This window comes from Marmota flaviventris, chromosome 3 (genome assembly GCF_047511675.1).
Source record: "Marmota flaviventris isolate mMarFla1 chromosome 3, mMarFla1.hap1, whole genome shotgun sequence".
NCBI lineage: Eukaryota > Metazoa > Chordata > Mammalia > Rodentia > Sciuridae > Marmota > Marmota flaviventris.
The window spans coordinates 79,236,149-79,252,499 of record NC_092500.1 but is presented as its reverse complement, the minus strand read 5'-3'; the positions used below and the strand labels follow the sequence as shown (position 1 = coordinate 79,252,499).

The following is a 16,351-nucleotide window of genomic DNA, read 5'->3' as shown; positions in this document are numbered from 1 at the left end:
AGAATTATGTCCATGGTTTCCCCTTGAAGGGACCATTGATGGTAAAAGATGGCTTAGAGTAGGAGACTTATTATGAAGATGATGATGATGATTATTATTATTATTATTAAGATTATTATGAATGCTTTGGCCCAGAAAAGGTACCTGTTCCCACCTTTTCTTACTGGAACCTAATTAATTAAAAAAAAAAAAAAGCTTAAAAAAAAAAAAGAGAGAGATATTTTTTGGCCTTAATGTTCTAGAAGTTTGCGCTAGGAGAGTGAGAAAAAGGGAGAGAAAATGTGATGTTTACCTGGAGAGAAATAAGTTTCAATTTTCTATTGTTTTTGTCAATACTCAGAAAGTATGTCCGGACCTTTTTACTACATGATTGTCCTATGAATCAGAATGGCTGTAACTCAGCCACTGGGGACAAGAGACTTTAGCCGCTGCTGCTTGCTATGGGGTCCTAGCCCCTGCGGCCAGCAGTGCTTTTAACCTTTGAATTACTTGACCTAAATGCCAAACAGACTAACTTAAGATCTGATGGTAATGCTAGCGTTTGCTGCTAAAAAACCTTTGGAGCACCCACGTGCCACAGAAAAAAGTGCAGGATGTACATGAGCTGCAACCGCAGGTCGCAGAGACAGAACAAGCTGCTACCGCAGTAGGATCTTGGCCAGGCGGGGGAAAATGCAGACAAAAATTAAACAAAATGCAATCGGCTAGGAAAACTTGGGGAACTTTTGCCCCAAAAATGGGCAGCGGACTCCATGTTGTTTGCATCACCTTGGTAACCATGGGGTGACCGGCCAGAAGAGCAGGCTTCCTGGTCCCACCTCCCACACTTCCGATTGGTTCTTCCACAGTCACTCAGATGGGACTTCTAGTCCCGCCTTCCAGCCACTAACCTGTACTACTGTGTTTCAGATTTCTACCGGAGCTGTTCAGAGAATGTATTTTTAAGAATGCCTACCTGTAAATGCTAACGAAAGATATCTTTTTCAGACAAAATTTAATTCCACAGCTTTCTATGTTGCAGCCCTAAATTTAAGTTAGTTCTGAGTTAAATAACCTGACTTTTCTCTATAGTTGTGTTACTAAATAATGTTCTATTGATGAGAGATCAAACATGCTTCTTTATATTTTACTTTTAATTTTGGAGGTTATGAGGATGCATTTGCTCGCCACAGGAACAAAGCCGACAATGTTCCTGTGATGACCAAAAAAATCCTTATTCTCATTCCTAACTATAAAAAATAAATATGCATACTCAACAAGGATTTTATTTCAGTTACATTAAGTGACGTCACATAGAAGAGTGCACTCCTAGTTAAAAATAAATTAAAATGGATCCAAATATTTTAAAACCACGTGGTTACATAAATTAATACAATTATAAGTTATGTTCTTATTCTTAATATATATATTTTTAAGATATTTAGATAATCTATATTTGTTAATTTATAAAATAATTAACACATGCCTAATTGATTAGTTAATATATATTTGCCTAATTGTTTTTCTTCAACAGAAAACCCATAATTTATGTTTTGTATTTACATTTATCAGATACTCTGCCTTTTCAGTTACAGATATTTGAGATAAATGTGCTTTTAAGTGAAAATACAATCTTCAAGTAGTTTCTAATTCTCAAAGTTACTGTTCAAACTCATAAGATGATAATTATAATTATGTCTACAAAATAGACATAGGATTTTAACTATATTTTCATTGATATTTCTTATCCAAGTACAGTAATTTGTTTATAGATTCTAAGGTTTTCAGAAATTGTTCCAAGTATAACGAAAAAATTTTCTAAAAGAAAAGGATGCTTCAACAAAGAAAAAGCACACATGGATCCTAAAAAGAAGAACGAAATCATCTTTGGGTAAAACAACGTCTTTATATTCATATTTCAATGATAAAAGTATTTTCCTAAGTTTTACTTAGGGTTTGTTAATATTGTTATCTAAACAAATGATGTAAAAAGTTAGAAAGATTAAAAAAGAGATTTATATATACTAAACTGACTATAATTAATTTAAGGGTATTTCAGGCTATTTTTCCTAGTTTAACTATACTAATGTGAGCTAAGATTTTGTCCATATTTTGACATGATAAACAACCTATTAAAATGTAAGTTTATTTCTTTTTTTTTTTTTTTTTTTTTTGTGGTGCTGGGGGTTGAACCCAGGGCCTTGTGCATGTGAGGCAAGCACTCTACTAACTGAGCTGTATCCCCAGCAGTAAGTTTATTTCTTTAAAGTAAGATCCTTATTGCCTAATAATTCTTACTGTTTAAGACAAAGATTAGTTTTGGTAAATAAATTCACATTGTTGATTAAACATTTAAGTATATTGAACTACTAACTTAAATCCGATTTTAACAATTGTCCTTAGAGACTAAAATCAATTGATTCTAAGACACTGAGATACTAATTTTTACATATTTTGTTTGTTAGATAATCATAAAATTAAAAAAAAAAAAACACAACATTTTATTAAGATTAAGGTTCTCCAAATTAAAGTTATATATTAATTTTAAACAATAAAAGTTACAAACTTAAAAAAAATTCATTGATATTATATAAGTTCTCTGACTAGATCTATTGTCCATAAAAAATACAGTAAGATTTATATACTGCTCCCTACACAGGAAATAACCTTAATCATATTTTTTAAAGGCAATTAAGAGATACCTATTTAAAGGATAATATTCTAAAATACAGAGATTTTGGGATCGCCTTAACCATGCATTATTTGCCCTTAATTTTCTTACCCTAGACAGTGAAGGCCATTCGGCCGCAGACAGACACTGGCATCCCTCGTCCAATTCTGTTCGCCCACCTGTAATGTGGCGCGATCCCCTTACAAATAAATGGAAAGGCCCAGATCCTGTCCTCATCTGGGGACGAGGCTCAGCTTGTGTTTTGGACCAAGAGCAAGCAGCCCCAAGATGGTTACCAGAACACCTGGTTAAACAGGTTAATGACTTACCTCAACCCAGGGACGGAGGCCCTCCCCCTGAGGACAAATTTTCCTCTTTTGCAGATGCAGCCAACAATCTGTGTGAGGATCCTGCTTAAGGCACTTCTGAACAGGTTTGTATACGGAGGCCTTAGCCCTCCACCTTCCAACATCAGGGAGTACCTTTTTGGCCCCCCCTGCGAATGCAAGGGAAGATCTTGGACTCAGGCTCCCACTAGTTGGACCCAGATTGCTGACTGCGTGACTAAGGTGGCTTACCTCCATGCCGAGGTTGAGTTCATCAGCCTAAATGGGTATGTGTTAACAAGCCAAAGATTATTCCCCCCAGTACAAGTAAAGCTCTCCAAAATTGTTCTGCAACTTGTATGCATACCCAGGCGATGCATGTCTCTTGTTATGCGTCAGCCTCAATTTGTGTTAACAAGCAGGGAGAACAATTTTTTGAAGCCACCCTAACTAAAACTCATGCAGCAGAGGGGACCACTATTCATTATACCCCCCTCCTCTTTGATCGGGGAGGAGAAGGCATATATACCAAGTTACAGTAAGCTGGGTGCCAAGGCACTGTTGGTAAACCCTCCTGCTGGCCCATTAAGGCCCCTACAGGGGTCTCTGATGGTGGAGGACCCACTGATGCTGTCAAGCATCTTCAGATAATCAAACTTTTGAAACCCCAAATCCCTGAGCTCACATATCATCCCTTAATGCTGCCTAAATCCCAGCTCCCAGATTTAGATACCAATACATTAGATATTTTGGAAACTACCTTCTCCTTGCTTAATAATTCCAACCCCACCCTTGCTGGTGATTGCTGGCTTTGCATGACAACAGGGGCAATCATGCCTATGGCAGTTCCTATTAATTCTATCATAGACAATGATAATACATGCCAACCTGGATTTCCTTTTAAAGTACAGCCTATAGGCACTTTTACATCATGTCTTTTAGGCGCGATGCAGAATAATACCTATGATATTGATGTTGGAGTTACTTCCTTTGGAAATTGCTCAACAGTAAAAAATTATTCCTCACCCACCCCATCTCTTTGTCCCCCCAATGGCACAGTTTTTATGTGTGGAGGAAACTCAGCCTTCCCCAGGCTTCCAGCGAATTGGACCGGTGGCTGTGTTCTTGCCTTATTACTCCCTGATATAACTATTGTCCCAGGAGATGAACCTCTACCCATTCCTAGCCTAGACACCTTAGTCAAAAGACACAGGCGGGCAATACAGGCCTTACCACTCCTTGCCAGCCTTGGAATAACAGCTGCTGTGGGCACAGGTACAGCTGGCTTAGGCACGGCTATACACTCTTACCGTCGCCTATCTCAACAACTTATAGATGATGTACAAACTCTATCAGGAACTATTAAAGATTTACAGGACCAAATAGACTCCCTGGCAGAAGTGGTCCTTCAAAACAGACGAGGCTTAGATTTGCTGACAGCTAACCAGGGAGGTATTTGCTTGGCCTTAGGGGAAAGATGCTGCTTTTATTCCAATAAATCAGGCATAGTACGCACTAAAATTAAGCAGCTTCAAGAAGATCTAGAAAAGAGACGAAGGGAACTATTTGAAAATCCCCTCTGGACTGGGCTTAATGGATTTTTACCCTACCTTCTTCCCTTATTAGGCCCTTTGTTGGGTTTGCTTTTAATGGTGTCCATAGGACGCTGCATTATAAACAGGCTGGTACAATTTATTAAAGAACAGATTAATATTTTGGCCTCTAAGCCCATACAGGTCCACTATCACCGTTTGGAGATGGAAGACCGCGCTGCCAACATTTAAAAGGATGTTCTACCCTTCTTTCAGGCTTATTTCTTAAGTTTACATCCCCACAGATCTCTCTTTCTTATATAAAAGTATAAGTAACAGCTCTGACCAACCATCTTCTGCCCTTGCCATAAGGGTTCGCTCCTCCATGGGCCCCTCCGCTTGGGGGAGGACGCACCCATGGAGTGAGGATGTTAGGCCATAATGACAGAGGGTGCAGGAAGGACTGCAGGAGGATGGATCCACGGATCCCAAAACCCAAGACCTCTGAGTGACACGCTCTGGTGCATGGCGGTTGGCATGCTCCCCCCTCAAAGCCGTCTCCTCCAAAAACATGCCAAGGCCACCACGAAATCTCCTAGTGAAGACGCTCGCTCGGATCAGGAGATATTCTAAAGCCTTCTAGAGGAACAGAGCCTCTATCACCCCCTAAAAACATGGCCAATAAGGTATGGTCAAATATTTTATATAAGAAAGGGGGAAGATGTCAGGGACTAGAAGGAAATTCTCCTTCAAAGATTAGCCTGACAGCCCCCTGGGAGACATCCTGCCTGGGAGGCATCCTGCAGCTACTTATCTCACCTGAGACATCCTGCGGCCACCTATCTTCCTGAAACCTATCTTCCTGAAACATCCTGCGGTTATCTCACCTTGTGCAGACATCCAGCAACTGCCGATAAGAGAGCTTCCCCATCCCCACCATATAAATACCCCTGTGTGAGCAATAAAAGTTTGCAGCTTGATCAGAACTTTTGTCTTGCTGTCACCTTCTGTGTCTCTTGTCCCTTCATTCCTCCCCATCTAGGTTCGCTGCCCACGTTGATGTGTCCTGCCGGACGGGACAGGTCATCTGGCATCCCAGGTATTTTCCCTGTCTCATGCTGATTGGTGGTTGCTAAGAGGTTGCTATGGGTCCTCACCTAGCCTGAATGAGTCAGGGACATCTGGGGCAGCAGCTCTCTCCTGTTATTTGTAGATAAACAACTCAGCAGGATGGGAAAGTGCTTAGGAGTGCTCTGTGGGTTTTTCCAAGGACAAGGATCAAGCCCCCTTCCTTGGACAGGCTTTGCTCTGAGGTAGAGGCTGGTTTCTCAAAAATGGAGTCACATCAGTTTCTCAGTGTCTCTGCAGCTGCCTTAGTTTTGCAGTAGATCTTAACCCTGTAATGCTGGCTTTTTATTGTTTCAGGGTGTGACAGTGGTTCACTTTATGCTTTGACTATAACCCTTGCTGCTCTGCAACTTATTTTAAAAATGGACATGTTTCTTTCTCTTCCTCTACCTTCTCCTCCCTACTCTCTCCCCATCCCTAATCTTACAGGAATCAAGATTACCTTTCTTCCTCATCCTAAGCAGAGTTATCTGTCCCCAGTACACACCCACCATAGGAACAAAGTAATCCAGACCTCAGGGATGACCAGAAGAACTCACTATCTCCCAATTAACAAGTGAATGACAACTCCAACAGAGAACACGTGGAATGTAGTAGTCTTTGAATCCCCTCTTTGAAAGCTCCCTGTTCCTGCTAATGGGCAGAATCACAGCTTTTGGGACAGGAGTCCCTTGTGTTTCTCCTTTGCTAGCAAAGCAATAAACCTTTTTCTTTTTTCTCAAAACGATGTCCTCATTATTGGATTGACATTGGGGACAAGTGTTGGATGTGGAAAATGACCACCCCCAAAATAGTGTGGCTCGGGGAGAGGGAATGAGGAAGAAGTCAACACATTGATAACATTCATCCTTTCCCAATATATTCTTTCCCAGGGATAAGACAAGCGCTGGGCAGGAAATATCCATTAAAGCCTAGACTGGCCATCTCTGGAAAGAAGCCAAAGCATTGATTTTTCCCAAAATAAGTCCTTTCACTGTGACAGTACAATGGGATCCTGGAGGGAAAGAGATAAATACTGACCGCTGACCCCAGACCCTCCATTAGACACACTCTGTCAATAATTAAGTTACCTCTCAGTGTAACCTATATAAGCACGAACTCCACCTTTGGCCAGTAGATCACTTTCCACTGGGAAAGTGGGTCTTTCAGAGGCATCACCCTATTCCTGAATAAAGGCTTTTGATGATTCACGAAGTTTGCATCTGGTCCTTTTGTGCTAACAACAAGTGTTACCGCTGTTGACCGGTGACGAGTTCTTGCTTCCCCAATGTTGAAGAATAACACCAAAGAAGCACGCTGAGGCAAGGTCAGAGTAGAAATTAGAAGTTTATTAAAGGACAGCAGAAAAGACTTCTCCCGGAGGAAGAAGGGGACCCAACAGGTGGAATCCGTGGAAGTGGGGTTGTCTCTCCATTTTATAGTTTCTTTCAGTGATGGAATGTAGGTGGGAAGGCCCGAGGGGTGGGACACAGGTGGGCCAAAGAAGTAGTCTGAGCAGGAAGGACTTCATTAACACTTCTTTGGGATGGACTTTGGCCTAGGGCCTTTTCGGGACTTCATTAACATTCCATGAGTTGTCCTGTGTTTTCCCTGAGTCATTCTCAACATGGCCTCCATTTTAGATTTCACTCGATATTAGACCCAATTTATCTAACTACACTGACTACCTAACTTTAAATCTGGCTTCACAAGGACCAAGCTTTCAGGAAAAAAGGGCCTCTGCTTTTGTTGTTTCACAGTTTTTAACATTCTATTTTCCTCTGTTTGGCTTTTTCTTTTTTCTTTTGGTACCAGAGCTTCAATCCAGGGGCACTTAACCATTGAGCTACATTCCTAGCCTCTCCCAATTTTTAAAATTATTTATTTTGATACAGGGTCTCATTAAGATGCTGAGGCTGACCTTGAACCTGTGGTTCTTCTTCCTCAATGTAAGGTCCTTACTTAGCATCTGGATGGCCATTTTAAGAAAAATTTCACTTTCCTGCCCAAGGGCATTTCTGAGAAAGGCTCACCACTCCCTAAAACAAACCCAACCCTTCAACAACCAGATTATTTTCCACCCGAGGGCATATCACCACTCCCTCATACCAACCCCACCCTTAACCACTGGCATTAGGACCCAGTCAGGTCTAATCCCTGAGCCTGCCCCACAAAAGTCCTGAACCCCAAGCCTGTTTTGCCTCTCTCTGTCTATGGAGGGATGGCCTTTATTTGTCAGCTCTGACAAATAAACTCTCGTTTGTATCTCTGCCTGGTCTCCATCTTTCATTTGTTGATAGCCCGTCTCCCAGTTCCTCGCTTTCATTTCATTGGTGCTGAAACCCCAGGATCAGTTCCCCCCCCCCACACCTCCCGTGCCCCTGCCCCTGCTCCCCTCTTCAAGGATCACTGAGCATCATTGGGCTCCGATCTGAATTCCATCATGAATGCCCTCCATTCTACCAAATGCCCTCTCTGTACCCACCACCAGATATTTCAGGTAAGACCCCTGTCTCCCATTGACCTAAATGACCTACAGGTCCTGGGAAGTGACCATCAATAATCCAGCACTCCCAGGGTTACCGTGTAGTCGGGGGACATCCCCAGCCACAGCTTTTCACAGCTATGGCTAATCCCTACTGTCCTCTGGGTCTATAGGTGGGTTTTGAGAAAAACCACTGAAGGTGATTGGTAGATGTTCCTGGTGAGACTACCTCTCGCCTTAGGTTAATCTCTACAGCTTCTGCCCCTACATAGTCTCAGCTAGATGCCCAAGGGCCTCTATAGGCCCTGGCCCTGATGCTTACCCAGCAGTGGTAATGACCCCCTGAGCATAACAGTCCTTTCAACTGGGTGATACTAGAGACTGTAGGACATCCCACTAACCTCACTTCCTATGTCTCACCATGGGCGGTTCCTCATCCATTCCCTCCCATAGTCCTCTAGGCTGCCTCCTGGCTAACCCAGGTTCTCTCTCTCTCACCCTGGATCTAAACTACCCCAAACTTAGCCATTTGTGCAACTGGATCTGGCTCAATATCCTTCGGACTCTAAATGGTTGCTTAATGACACTCTAGATCTCAATATTATCAGGGATCTTTTCAACTATTGTGAGCATTCAGGAAAATGGAAAGAGAGATCATACATTAAGGCCTTCTCCTCTCTATGTTGTAAGCCCTCTATGCAACTCTTGCTCTCCACACAAGTCCTCTTAGCTCTCACCTCCCCTATGCCTGCTTCCAAAGGGACAGAAGATCCTACCCAGGACTCCTCCTTTTTTTTTTTTTTGCAGAGCAGCATTAACAGGCTCCTGACAATAAACCCACTTCTTTTTTTTTTTTTTAATATTTATTTTTTAGTTCGGTGGACACAACATCTTTGTTTGTATGTGGTGCTGAGGATCGAACCCGGGCCGCACGCATGCCAGACGAGCGCGCTACCTACCTCTTGAGCCACATCCCCAGCCCCATTAAACCCACTTCTTATTCCAGGTGTGTGTGTGATTAGTCCTATGCCACTTTTTATTGATTCCAGTGACTTGATCATGTTCTCCCATCAGCTTTGCTTTCCCCTCCAGGGATTTGAGCTGCTTTGGGATCCTGGCCTGAGAGCCCAGGACAATTACCACACACTTTCTTCCATTCACCTAACACTCTTCTTCTTTGTCCACACACCGGCCTCATTTGGGTTTCCCTGATGGAAGATCCCAGTCTTACTTTCCACACCTTTGCTCACCCTTAAATTCTGGTACTCTCCTCCCTGATCCTCAGGACTCTTCCACCTCTTCTCCTCTTACCCATTCATGATTGAAACTCTGGAGGAGTTTCTTCCACATCCCTCCCACATACAGGAAGGCTCCTTGCTCCAGGCAGCATACACTTGGTTCACAGATGGCTCCTCTGTTCTTCAGGAGGAAGTTGATCAGGCAATGTATGTTATAGTCTCTCTAACCTCAGTTGTGGAAGCAGCTCCCCTCCCCAATAACATCCAATCAGGAGGCTGAGCTTTTTGGCCTCATTGGAGCCTTCACTTTGGCAAAGGGAGCCTCCCTCAATGTCTACACTGACTCTAAATGCACTTTCCACATACTTCTCTCCCACTCTGCTATTTGGAAGGAGATTGATTCCTTACCACCAAGGGAACCTCAATTACTAATTCCCCCTTTACCACCAATCTCCTTTAGGCCTCAAAGCTTCCCACTGCCATTGGAACTGAAGGACGGCAGCTAAGTAACCACCTTCTCCAGTGGGCACTTCCTTTCCTGACGTCTCTTCTTGTCATAGGCCTTTTGCTTATGCTTGCCTCCGCGTCATTAGATTTATTCAAGACCAGATTCAAAGGATCTCTAACCAAACCATGAACCAGCTTCTGTTACAGGACTTTCAACCCCTCACCAAAATTGGGAGTCAGAATCTCAGCACGTCCTGACCATCTCTATTGCCTCAATGACACCCTGCACCCCTAACAAAGGTCCAGATGTTGCCCCAGCAGGAAGAAGATTGATCTATGCCCCTGTCCCTTAAGGGTCCCAACAAACAAAAAAGTGGGGAATATAAGGTTCTTGCTTAGCATCTTGACAGCCATCTTAAGCGACAGCCGCCATTATAAGAAAAAATTCACTTTCCCCCTCCAGGGCCTTTCTGAGAAAGGCTCACCACTCCCTCAAAACCAAACCAACCCTTCACCAACTGCATTCTTTCCTGCCCAAGGTCATATCACCACTCCCTCATACCAACCCCACCCTTAACCACAGCATTAAGACCCACCTATTTTGCCTCTTTCCATCTATGGAGAGATGGCCTTCATTGGTCAGCTCTGACAAATAAACTCGCATGTGTATCTCTCCCTGCTCTCTGACTTTCACTTCTCCTTCATCCATCTCTGGGTTCCTGCTTTCCTTTCACTCAGCCCCCTGAGTCACTGGGATTATAGGCATGTGCCACCATGCCCAGCAAGTTGGGCTTTTTCTCTGTTCAAATCTCACATCTGTCAACATAAAAGAACAACTCTTGCTTTAAAGGAAATAAGAAATAGTTTTCTTATTCTGAGCCAAATATGAGTGATCATGGCCTCGGAACTTTTATTCAAATTACCTTGCATGATGTGTTGCAATGCAGAAGAGATTACAGGAACTTTTCTAGCCACAAAATAAAAGAAAGTCATAAACATTTCCCTGTTATGTTGGTGTATCAGGTAAGCAGGTTACAGCAAAGGATAGAAATGTCTTTTATGGTTTTGAGGTGTTACAACATTCTTAGCCTTAGGGATGGTGGAGGTTGGAAGTCTGCTAGGTTTAGTAATACATTTTGAGAAGTTTATCTATTAGTGAGGGGAAAGCTAGGTCAGAAAGAAACATTAAGGTCATTGGCTAGTAAAGGGTCTGGAATAGCCCAACGTAATCTTTTTGTTTTCTTTCAGTAGTGTATGTGGAGGGGTGAAACCCAGGGCCTGCACTCCCTGCCGCAGTCTGGCTGGGCACAAAATAACCGAGAGCCACCACACCTTGTAGATTCAAACAGCAACTCTTTATTCTCGAACTGTCACCAGCACTCTACACGAACGTTCTGGGAAAAATCCACACACTCCACCGGGCTCTGCATACCAAATACTCTCTGAATCCCGCGAGAACTCAATGGGAACTCAAGGAGCGGGTGGGCGCCTGAGGCAGCAGGATACTCCCTATTCCCAGCAGGATACACCCTAAACCTGGACCCACCCTAATCCAGCAGGATCCTCCCTAAACCCGGATCCACCCTGGTCCTTGAGCAGGGTCGCCTTTCTCAAACATTCATGCAATGTCACTGCAAATGACCTGGGTCCAAGGCAAGCCCATTTCCACAATGGAGAGTCCTCCCTCTAAGCAACATTGGGTAGGCTGACAAAGAAATTGCCATGCGTCATTCCTACTTGGCTATGGCTCTCAGCAACTCCCCAGTCAAGCACTCTGCCATTGAGTCATATCCCCAGCCCTAGCCCATGGTGATTTTGCTTATGACCTGTAATTCTCCATCTCTCCAAATCCCAATGCTCTAGTCAATCAAAATGAATCTGCAGGATCTTTAATGTAGATGCAGTTTCTTCAGAGAACTTCAGTTCAGAGATCAAATGTCATTTTCTCAAAAACCACTAACAAAGTCATCTAAAGTAACCTCATGCTGCTTTATATCATAGAAGAAATTATTTTCTTCTTGGCCACATCTATAATCACATTTATTTACAAATACATACAATCACATATTAAATATGTAATTATTTACTCATATGTTTATTATTTAGCTGCATTACCTACCTCTATCCCAAATGTCAACCCCATCAGGGCAGGGACCTTGTTTGTCTCATTTACCAATGTATTCCATTCAACTGGAACAATGCTTCACACATAGTAAGGAATTAATAAATGTTTGTAAAATTACTCTTCTTACTTTTTTCCCTTTAGTAACATTGACTTTGAGTTCTAAAAAAAGTGCTTTAAGAATTTTTCCCTTAGTACTTTAGCATATGCTGTCTACTCTATCCAGAAAGCTCCCTGCTGTCACTCCCTGCTTAGTTAATAGCTACCTGTTTTTCAGGTCTCAGCATACATGTTACTTCTTGAGCTTTAGTATCCTTTATATTCTAGACAAGGTAAAGTCATTGTTATATAATCATCTGACACCCATATTTTCCTTTATAGTACATGTGAAAATTTGAAATTATATTTATTTGTTGGTCTAGATCTTTGAGGTTAAAGATTAGCAAATTATGGCCCATTGGCCAAGTCCAACCTACCACCTGATAAGAAAATAAGGTTTTATTGAAAATAGCAACACCCCTTCATTTATGCACTGTGTGCATACCTCCTGAAGTGTTTACTAGATATTTGCTTTTTGTAGAAAAAGTTTGCTGCTCCTGCCTACACTGTACCATCTACTAGGGCAAGGATACTGCTTTGCTTGTCTCTTCCCAGCACACTACTAAAAACTAAAGGACTCTAGTAAAAACTAGTTAAATAAATAGATGATGATCAGTTCGATAGTACTTTCCATGTTTTATCAATGACAATTCTATGAGAAAAGTCGTATTAATTTCAATTTACAGATGAGGAAACTGAGGCTCAAAGCCACCTAGTGTATTGCACTGAGGTCACAGTTGATAAGCTGCAAACTGATACATAAACCTAGGTTTTTAAAATGTATATTCTTTAAATTTAATTTAGTCGGGCACAGTGGCCCACACCTGTAATCAGAGGCTCATCCAGAGGCTGAGGCAGGAGGATTGCAAATTCAAAGCCAGCCTCATCAATTTAGCAAGGCCCTAAGCAACCCAGTGAGACCCCATGTCTAAATAAAATACAAAATAGAGCTGGGGATGTGGCTCAGTGGTCAAGTGCCTCTAAGTTCAATTCCAATACCCCCCCCCAAAAAAAAAAATTATTTAGAATAACTTAATTGAAACTAAAACTAGTCAGTGAAAGTAACAAATAGCTTATCATCACATAAATTGCTAATAAATTACTAAATTAAAATATTAACTTTACAGTGGAAATGTAACAGGGGTTCACTTGATGCTTTGACTATACCCCTTGTGGCTTTGAAACTTACATATTTTTTCTTTTACCCAACCTTCTTCTCCCTGAACTAGTCCTTCCTGATCTCTCCTCTCTGATCTCATTTTCTCTGAATCACCTCTTTAAAAGCACCCTGTTCCTGCTGATGGGCAGAATCATAGCTTTTGGGATAGGAGTCTCCTGTGTTTCTCCTTTGCTAGTAAAGCAATAAACAAACTGTCTTTTTCCTTTTTCTCAAAACTCTGTCTTCGTTATTGGATTGGCACTGATGACAAGTGTCAGGGACTAGAAGGAAATTCTCCTTCAAAGATTAGCCTGACAGCCCCCTGGGAGACATCCTGCCTGGGAGGCATCCTGCAGCTACTTATCTCACCTGAGACATCCTGAGGCCACCTATCTTCCTGAAACCTATCTTCCTGAAACATCCTGCGGTTATCTCACCTTGTGCAGACATCCAGCAACTGCCGATAAGAGAGCTTCCCCATTCCCACCATATAAATACCCCTGTGTGAACAATAAAAGTTTGCAGCTTGATCAGAACTTTTGTCTTGCTGTCACCTTCTGTGTCTCTTGTCCCTTCATTCCTCCCCATCTAGGTTCGCTGCCCACGTTGATGTGTCCTGCCGGACGGGACATTTGGCGCCCAGTGTGGGGCTCGAGCCTTTGACTGAGAAGGAACGCCGTCCTCCGGGAAGACTTGGCCAAGCGGGAGCGCGAGATCGCCTCGGCAGACACAACCGAGAGACAGATCCAGGAGGAGAGTGAAGACGACGCAAGGTGAGTGACCCACCATGGGACAAGCAGTTTCGTCACATGAGTTGTTTTTGTCAGGCCTCAAGGAGGCCCTCAAGACACGGGGGGCGTGTGTTAAGAAAAAGGACTTAAGATTATTCTTTTCATACATAGGAGAATTGTGTCCGTGGTTTCCCCTTGAAGGGACCATTGATGGTAAAAGATGGCTTAGAATAGGAGACTGATTATTATGAAGATTATTATTATTATTATTATTAAGATTGTTATGAATCCTTTGGCCCAGAAAAGGTGCCTGTTCCCACCTTTTCTTACTGGAACCTAATTAATTCAAAAAAAAAAAAAGCTTAAAAAAAAAAAAAAAAAGAGAGATATTTTTTGGCCTTTACGTTCTAGAAGTTTGTGCTAGGAGAGTGAGAAAAAGGGAGAGAAAATGTGATGTTAACCTGGAGAGAAATAAGTTTCAATTTTCTATTTTTGTCAATACTCAGAAAGTATGTACGGACCTTTTTACTACAGGATTGTCCTATGAATCAAAATGGCTGTAACTCAGCCGCTGGGGACAAGAGACTTTAGCCGCTGCTGCTCGCTATGGGGTCCTAGCCCCTGCGGCCAACAGTGCTTTTAACCCTTGAATTACTTGACCTAAATGCCAAACACAGACTAACTTAAGATCTGATGGTAATGCTAGCATTTGCTGCTAAAAAACCTTTGGAGCACCCACGTGCCACAGAAAAAAAGTGCAGGATGTACACGAGCCTGCAACCGCAGGTCGCAGAGACAGAACAAGCTGCTACCGCAGTAAGATCTTGGCCAGGCAGGGGAAAATGCAGACAAAATCAAACAAAATGCAATCGGCTAGGAAAACTTGGGGAACTTTTGCCCCGAAAATGGGCAGCAGACTCCATGTTGTTTGCATCACCATGGTAACAATGGGGTGACTGGCAGGAAGAGCAGGCTTCCTGGTCCCACCTCCCACACTTTCTCCGGCTTCCGATTGGTTCTTCCACAGTCACTCAGACGGGACTTCTAGTCCCGCCTTCCAGCCACTAACCTGTACTACTGTGTTTCAGATTTCTAGCGGAGTTGTTCAGAGCCTGTATTTTTAAGAATGCCTACCTGTAAATGCTAACGAAAGATATCTTTTTCAGGCAAAATTTAATTCCACAGGTTTCTATGTTGCAGCCCTAAATTTAAGTTAGTTCTGAGTTAAATAACCTGACTTTTCTCTATAGATGTGTTACTAAATAATGTTCTATTGATGAGAGATATCAAACATGCTTCTTTATATTTTACTTTTAATTTTGGAGGTTATGAGGATGCATTTGCTCACCACAGGAACAAAGCCGGCAATGTTCCTGTGATGACCAAAAAATCCTTATTCTCATTCCTAACTATAAAAAATAAATATGCATACTCAACAAGGATTTTATTTCAGTTACATTAAGTGACGTCACATAGAAGAGTGCACTCCTAGTTAAAAATAAATTAAAATGGATCCAAATATTTTAAGACCACGTGGTTACATAAAATTAATACAATTATAAGTTATGTTCTTATTCTTAATATATATATTTTTAAGATATTTAGATAACCTATATTTGTTAATCTATAAAATAATTAGCACATGCCTAATTGATTAGTTAATATATATTTGCCTAATTGTTTTTCTTCAACAGAAAACCCATAATTTATGTTTTGTATTTACATTTATCAGATACTCTGCCTTTTCAGTTACAGATATTTGAGATAAATGTGTTTACTATAAATTTGCTTTTAAGTGAAAATACAATCTTCAAGTAGTTTCTAATTCTCAAAGTTACTGTTCAAACTCATAAGATGATAATTATAATTATGTCTACAAAATATCTAAGGATTTTAACTATATTTTCATTGATATTTCTTATCAAAGTACAATAATTTGTTTATAGATTCTAAGGTTTTCAGAAATTGTTCCAAGTATAACAAAAAAAAAAAAATTTTTTTTCTAAAAGAAAAGGATGCTTCAACAAAGAAAAAGCACACATGGATCCTAAAAAGAAAGAAATCATCTTTGGGTAAAACAAGGTCTTTATATTCATATTTCAATGATAAAATTATTTTCCTAAGTAAAAAAGATTTTTATATTGTTATCTAAACAGATGATGTAAAAAGTTAGAAAGATTAAAAAAGAGATTTATATATACTAAACTGACTATAATTAATTTAAGGGTATTTCGGGCTATTTTTCCTAGTTTAACTATACTAATGTGAGCTAAGATTTTGTCCATATTTTGACATGATAAGCACCTATTAAAATATAAGTTTATTTCTTTAAAGTAAGATCCTTATTGCCTAATAATTCTTACTGTTTAAGACAAAGATTAGTTTTGGTAAATAAATTCACATTGTTGATTAAACATTAAGTATATTGAACTACTAACTTAAATCCGATTTTAAC

At 41.2% G+C, this 16,351-nt stretch overlaps 1 long non-coding RNA gene across 1 annotated transcript in view; it reads left to right on the top strand.

Moving 5' to 3' along the window:
* Positions 1–6,502, top strand: part of LOC114091721 (uncharacterized) — a 61,490-nt gene extending 54,988 nt beyond the window's left edge. Inside the window, exon 6 of the long non-coding RNA XR_003582535.2 lies at positions 6,066–6,502. This is a non-coding gene — a long non-coding RNA (uncharacterized lncRNA). The remainder of the gene's footprint in view (positions 1–6,065) is intronic.
* The last annotated feature ends 9,849 nt before the right edge of the window (positions 6,503–16,351 follow it).